A 6,163-nucleotide genomic window follows, 5' to 3' on the forward strand; every position below is an offset into this window, starting at 1 on the left:
TTCTTCTGTCAGACGTTCCTCCAATGCGTGTTCAATCAAATCAGTGTGGCTTCAAGTTGCAAATAATGCCTTTTTTCTCACATGACATGAAATGCACAGTAAGATCGCGCAGCACGTTTGCACGCACTCTCTCGCTTAAACAAATACAAAAACAAATTAAAATTCCTGCACCCTCCAAAGGCAGTTTTTGAAATTTGATATTGAAATCCGGGACAGACAGCACATCCCTTTTAAACAGACACAGAAGGAACCGGGACTGATCGCACACCATTTTCGAGAGACAGAGAATGACCCCGACCATCAGCACATCACCTGAAAAGGGATACTGAAACAGAATGAACAAAATCAGAAAATTCTGTAAAACTCAGCAGGTCGTGCAGATTCTGTGGATGAAGATCCCGGGTTCACATTCAGTCAGATGATCATTCCGATATTTTAGGAAAACATGTAAAGTTTACAGATTTTTCAACAAAAATAACGCCTGAAAAAATAATCAGCGAGGAAGCACAAAAGGCAATATCTGTGTTACAGTGGAGCACAGGAGTGATTGAATAATAAATGTCACAATGCGAAAAGGCAAAGTGGGTGGTAAGCGGGCAATAAAGTAACAAAGAATTGGCCAGAGGAGGTGTTCGTGGGAACAGCAGAACCATTACCAGACAATGGGAGCGGTGCTTATGATTCGATACGCTGAACCTAATGTTGAGGCCTGAAGACTATAACATGCCTGAAATAAAGGGTGTGAACGCCTTTTCATCACACCAGGCAGCTTGGCCACCCCGGATTGATTTCCTGTACGGTTTGAATTCGGCAACCAAGGGACTAATTCAAAAGCCAGCTTCTCACATCTCTTCGGCGCGAGAGAAAAAGGACGCACCCATATTCAGGGCAGAGTATGTTTCACGTTGAAGTGGAGATTGACGCCGAACGTCTGCTTATCCTTATGGAGGTGAGCTCATGCATGCAGAAATGAAGATATACTGATCAAGTATTGGCCGGAAACAAACACGTGTTTAGGTTGTCCAATGAGACACGGAGTCGAGAACATCTGAAATGCTTTTATTTTACTCAATTCGGTGAATTTCACTTTACTCCTGGGAAACTTCAGGATTTGGACGATGTGGGAACAACGGAGCGAAATCACACGTTTTAATTTGAAATTTGTCTGTTTAACCATTTGTCGACAGGCTCAGAAGCGGTTCTTTTACTAAAAATTGACAGGGCTCGACCGTGAATTGACCCCGTGACCGATCGCATTTCCAAATATGAAAATCTAGAAGCGAGAAACGTACCCCTGGACCAACGAGCCTCCGACATGAATGAGCGTAGCTCTCAGATTCTGACGGTAGTTTACCATTCTGCCCATCGTGCCTATGCTGTCTCTCAGAGACCGATTTAATGAGTCGCCCTATCCATAGTCCTGTTAATGTTTTCCCTTTGATGAATATATTATTAATTTGTGACATTACATTGCCGAAGAGCTGCATCCTTATCAGTAAAAGGTGAATTTGGTAATGAGATTAAGTGTGATTGACACAAAAAACAGAGGGGTCAAATGACGTTGGTGGGTGCACACTGGATCAGCAGTCCATCGCCTGAACCTCTCGGACACCTCGTCTCCTGTTCACAGCGAAGTCAGACAGCCATCCCTTACTTTTTGCATCCAAACAGGTAAATGTGCAAGAAAGTCTACTTCAACGCCTGTTCTGCCCGTGCAACCAGAGCGGCAGTGATGAAAATTTACCATTAGCTTCTTAAAGCAAACAGCCATCCTTTACTTAAGGTGAGTGACTGTACGAGTTGGTTGGTTTTGAGGCAGAATCATAATATTAAATATAACATTCCACGCAGCGAGTAAGTTGACCGCGGCAAGACTCGAACCTGCACTCTTCTGATAACAACGCGGTTATAACCGAAGTCAGACGCCTTATCCATTAGGCCACGCGGCCGCTGCAGTGCACGCAACATTTGTTGCTTTTTATATTGAGAGCAAATTTGGGACAGGGGTTTTTTCAATGAATGGATGTGGGACACCATGAGCATATTTCGAGTAATGAATAGATGCGCTGCGTTATGGATGCGCACGGGCACAGGCAACGTCTCTGTAGGTTGAAACTCAACAGTTTAACAATTCGGTCATCGCAGCTGAAATCACACTCGCTGTATTACCCTAACAAACCTAGCTCATCCCAGCACAGCTATCAGGCAATTCATAGCCAGTGTGCAAACATGCACATTTTGAACTTAGCAACGTGGGCAAGACTGGAATCAGAAAGTGCCTGGCCCGTGGGAAGTGATAACTTAATTTGAGCAGTAAGATTTTCATTGTCATTATACATGACATTAACACAATCTGATCTCCGAGATCTGTTTGGGACCCATCGCCCCGAAGTGAGGACTGAGTGGGCGAGACATTACCTTCCAGGGTTAGGTATTCTTTCAAAAAGGTGTGAGAAAATTCTGGTTCACTTCCTTGCAGTCCGATATATCTCAGTTCGGAGAGCATTAGCGTTAAGACCAAAAAGTACCTGCTTCAATTTCGGGTTTCGGAAATTTTTGATTATTTTGTTTAAGGGGAGTGGCTGGTTTTGTATGAGGACAGTGCTTGAGGGATGGGATGTTCACCGGTTCCATGATAATTTTCAAAACGAATTTTGTTAGATGCAGCGCTCTTTTTCTGTTACTTTCTATTCACACTCTGCTCAGTTTTGAATATAAACAGTGAAAAATGTTTAAGCGATGTGATGTGTTCAATGTTTATGCAGTAACTCTGTCACCCAGTGTGAGCCGGAAACACAATCCGACATGCTGTGTTTATACACACCGTCAGGGCACTTGGTGGTCAGTTAGCTTCGTTGGTCAGAGCATGGTGCTACTCACGCTAAGGTCGCTGGTTTGATTATTGTACGGGTCATTTGAATGCAATTTATATTTTTTTCGGTTTTTCATAACATTTAAAATCCAATCTTTATAATGAAACAAATCTATACAATATCACAAGGGTTGGGAATTATTTGGTATAACATCCATTGCTTCTTTGCCGCCGGGGTGGAGAGGCACATCCTTCTGTTTATTTGTGTTTCTTGGTCTGCTTATAAACAATAAACTGGCGGCTTGTTCCCGTAAATGGTCATTAGCAGGAACGGACAGACAGAACGGTTCTGTCCCCCGAGATAAGAAAAAGGCTGCAGATCAGGACAAATACACCAAATGAAATTTTAACCCGGCACCGAGAGTGAACAACCCAGAGAAAAGGACAGAATGAAATAGATTTCAGTGGATGCCTACCCGCACTTAATGCTGTGGTTGCACGGACATGCCTTTCGTGTTCTCAGCAAATTTGCCATTTGCTACGAACAGTTTTACCTGGCACGAATGTGATATGAATATCGAAGGAGCAAGGAGGAAAGACTGCGTTTGTCTGCTTGCTGGCAAAGTCACTTGCAGCAGCTTCCCTGGTGGTCTCGTGGCTAGGATTTGCACTTTCACTGTTCGTGCTCAGGGTTTGCTTCCCGGTCAGGGAACAGTGTATTTTGGGTTGTTTGAACTGCAAGGTAAACGGCTGCTCCTGAACAAATTTGCAGCTCACCACAGTGCTGCTGCCCCAACCTTCAGCAGCGCATCATTCGTTGCAACAATACAAGATACTTCTGTGCTTGCTATTTCAAAGTCAGCAGTAAATGACTAGATCTCTCTCAACAAATGGAACTAGAATTGCTCATCGATGCTCTAAATGTTTATAATCATGGCTATCATTAGTCTTCCATGTACCTTTTTGCACCACATCACCCTGGCTTATCACATCACGGCTATTAATCAATGCATTGCCAGTGTGGAAAAATTCAACATTGTAATCTTAGTAACTTGTGCAACACTGTAATCAGAGAATGCCTGGGCCATGGGCTTATCCTGAACATTAAGATATCCATTTGGCCTGGCCCTTCCTGGATTGCACATTGGCTCACTGTATATCTATGTTTAAGTTTCACAGGCGATTTCCCAGATCTGAATTCCCCAGCAGAGACTTCATGGAGTGTCTGATTTAAAGGAGATTCAACATCAGTACCGTTAACTCTCTCCTTGTTTCACGACTCTTATCTCTCTTCAGCATCTCACTGCTAAGGACTGAACCTATTATAATTTCACCTTGGCTCGAATTCAGTGCGGCTCAGTGTGACTTCGGCACATCTCCCATTCACAACCCATCAGTGCCATCAAAAGAACGGGGAATTTTACTAAAATTTTATATTCTGAAATTTGAATAAACACACCAGCTAATTTCACTGTGTCTTCAACACCGTGAGATTTAGCCTGGTGAGCTTTGCATCATTATGAACACTTCAGCAGAACATTAAATCAACATATGGAACGAGAGTTACTGATTGACACTAATTTTTGCCAAACATTTAACTGCTGTGTGAGAACAATCACAATTATCATTTGGCTTCCATTTACGTTCTAGGGCGGCATCACTCTAACAAACCTAGCTGCTCGCAGCACGGCGATCAGTCAATTCATTGCCAGTGTGAAAAAATACACATTTTGAACTGAGCAACGTGTGCAAGACTAGCATCAGATACTGCCTGTGCCGGGGGCAATGATAACCTAACCTGAACGTTAAGATTTTCATTATCATTATACATTACATTAACACAACCTGAGCTCCGAGATCAGTTTGGGACCCATTGCCTGAGTGGGCGGGGCAATTCCTCCCGGGGTTCGGTTTGCATTCAAAAAAGTGTGAGAAAGTTTTGCTTCATTTGCTTTCGGGCCGAAAAAGCTCAGTTGAGAGAGCGTTAGGCTGAAGATCGAAAGGTCCCTGGCAGGGCACAAATCTTGGGTTTGGGCAATTTCTGTTTATTTTGTGTTTTCTTCAAATTGAAGGGGAGCAGCTGGTTTTATATGTGGATAATGCTTGAGGGACAGGCTGTTCAGCGGTTGTGTGATAATTATCAAAATGAATTCTGTTATATTCAGCGCTCTTTTTCTGTTACTTTCCATTTACACTCTGCCCAGTTTTGTATATGAACAGTGATGAAAATGTACCATTAGCTTCTTAAAGCAAACAGCCTTCCTTTACTTCAGGTGAGTGACTGTCCGAGATGGTTGGTTTTGAGGCAGAATCAAAACAAAGAATTCTAAAAATTCACCCGGCGAGTAAGTTGACCATGACAGGACTAGAACCTGCAATCTTCTGATAACATCGCTGTTGCAACCGAAGTCAGACGCCTTATCCATTAGGTCACGCGCCCGCTGCTGTCGGACGAACATTTCCGGTTTTTTATATTGAGAGCAAATTTGGGACAAGAGTTATATCAAGGAATGGATGTCGGAAAACATGAGCATATTTCGAGTAATGAACAGATGCGCTGCGATATGGTTGCGCACGGGCACAGGTAACGTCAATGTAGCTTGAAACATAACAGTTTAACAATTCGGTCATCGCAGCTGAAATCACACTCCTTTTAAAACTATACAGGATGATCCGGATAGTGAGAAAATACGTCACAAATGGGCAAATTATGAACCGGAACTGACAACCATCCCGTTTAAGCAGACACCGAATAATTCAGAACAGCAAGCACATCCCTATTACAAAGAGGTAGAATGACCCTTGACCTCAGCAGTTCCCTTTTAAAGGAATAAAGTGAGATTTCTATCATTCTTGAAGGCAATTATGCTGTGCGTGATTGAGCGTGGGGCTCAGGACCACGCGGGGCTGCGGCGGTTGTTGCAGCCACAGGAGATAGACAGGCAGGAAGGAGGGAGGGAAGTAAAACCAACCCAGACAAAAAGCCAATTTAAAATATATATATATTTATCATAATAAGAAAATAAATAATTGTACAATTTTATTGCAAAAAAGTGAATTTGGTTTGAGTTATATAAATAAATAATTGTTTCATAACCTATATACTTTTGATTGAAAGAAAGTTGTGTGACTGCATGAATTTCACTTGAAATCAGGTGGTGAAGTGAACAAATACCCAAACACAGTAAGCCCATGTTGGAGGGCAAGCCACGAGGGAAGATATGGGCAACAAAGGCAATATTTTATAGTCGCGAGTGCCTTTCTGCTGCATCTGACAGCAGCTGCGTGTGCTGTGAAAGAGGTCAAATGTAATAGAGCCCAGTGCAGGCAGAACAGAATAGGTACATTTAT

The 6,163-nt window shown here is 42.8% G+C and overlaps 1 non-coding gene across 1 annotated transcript; it reads right to left on the bottom strand.

The window, feature by feature from the left end:
* Positions 1–1,860: 1,860 nt before the first annotated feature.
* trnar-ucg (transfer RNA arginine (anticodon UCG)) lies at positions 1,861–1,949 on the bottom strand. Its single transcript is given in 2 exon segments — positions 1,861–1,896; positions 1,913–1,949. It is a non-coding gene; the product is annotated as a tRNA-Arg (tRNA).
* Positions 1,950–6,163: the final 4,214 nt, after the last annotated feature.

The sequence above is a fragment of the Pristiophorus japonicus genome, unplaced genomic scaffold (assembly GCF_044704955.1).
Source record: "Pristiophorus japonicus isolate sPriJap1 unplaced genomic scaffold, sPriJap1.hap1 HAP1_SCAFFOLD_66, whole genome shotgun sequence".
Classification (NCBI taxonomy): Eukaryota; Metazoa; Chordata; class Chondrichthyes; family Pristiophoridae; genus Pristiophorus; species Pristiophorus japonicus.